Source organism: Gossypium hirsutum, chromosome A12 (assembly GCF_007990345.1).
Source record: "Gossypium hirsutum isolate 1008001.06 chromosome A12, Gossypium_hirsutum_v2.1, whole genome shotgun sequence".
Lineage (NCBI taxonomy): Eukaryota > Viridiplantae > Streptophyta > Magnoliopsida > Malvales > Malvaceae > Gossypium > Gossypium hirsutum.
In genome coordinates, this window is record NC_053435.1 from 77,019,518 (window position 1) to 77,020,812 (window position 1,295).

The window sequence follows — 1,295 nt, forward strand, 5'->3', positions numbered from 1 at the left end:
ATTAAATCCCCACAAGATGTGTTGGGTTGGACGGAGATGGTGTGTTGGTTGGATGGGTGGGTTATTTTATAATTCATTTACACTCATATTCGTCTGTGTGATTCTGTGACTGCAATATCTATTTGATTGTCTGACTGAATTATTTGACTATCTGATTGACTGAGAAGTATAATTGTACTATTTGACTAAAAGGCACTCGTGTCTAAAGAAACCTTATGGGATTGGCTAAGGCCCAACCGATTCTGATTCTGGAAAAAAAGGCTTAGGCCAGTTTGTGACTTCTGAGAATTTCTGATATTGTGTCTAACAAAGCCATATGACTGTAAAGTTACATATGGTCTGTTTTGTTATAATCGCTCTGTAAGTGTGTTCTGCTACTGAACTATTTTCAGGTTTACTGTATCTATTTCTGTTTCGGTAGCTAGTTAGTTTGATCTCGCATTAAGCTCGTATACCTTACCCCCTCTTTTGTTTCCCCTTTCAGGTATATTTCGGGATTTTGGATACTGGACTCGGTATACAGAGGACTCAGACAGTTTTGAGGCTAATAAGTTATTAGTTTGTGGTTTCAAACTTTTATTGGTTATTCAGTTTTGAATATAAGGTTTTTAACACTGTGGTATAATTCTATTTTACGGTTTAATCATTTTATTATTCTGGTTTTTTTAATACCCGATATTAATTATTTCAGGAATCGAATTAAGAATGACTAGTTTTGTAAGATTTTCTCACGATCACTTCGGTGGTTAGTGTAGCATTCCGAATTCGGTCTAGACTTCTAGGCCGGGTTTGGGGTGTTACAATAAAGACATATTAATGTCTAGTATCATAACTATCATTTTTCATTTATTAAACAATATCCTAATTCACACAATTGTTATATAAATGATTATTCACATATCAAACCATATTTAGTCATACAATGGCATTAGTCATGCAATACTCAATTCATGAATACATCATTTCATACCATACTCAAATCATGAGTATATAATTCATATATTCCATGTATTGCCAACATATTTCACATTCTATTTTCAATTCACTTTATACTTCCATTCATACAATGTCATTTCAATATCAATTATAGAACTTTATTATTTATTTACCCCTATTAACACGACTCAGACTTGGACAGATACACGGATCCAACCAACACACCAGTTTGGCACCTAGTGCCTCATCGGATAATTTGAAGTAGTAAATTGACACCCAGTGTCTCATTGAATAAATCCGAAGTAGTAAATTGACACCTAGTGTCTCATCGGTTAAACCGAAGTAAGTTGGAACCCAGT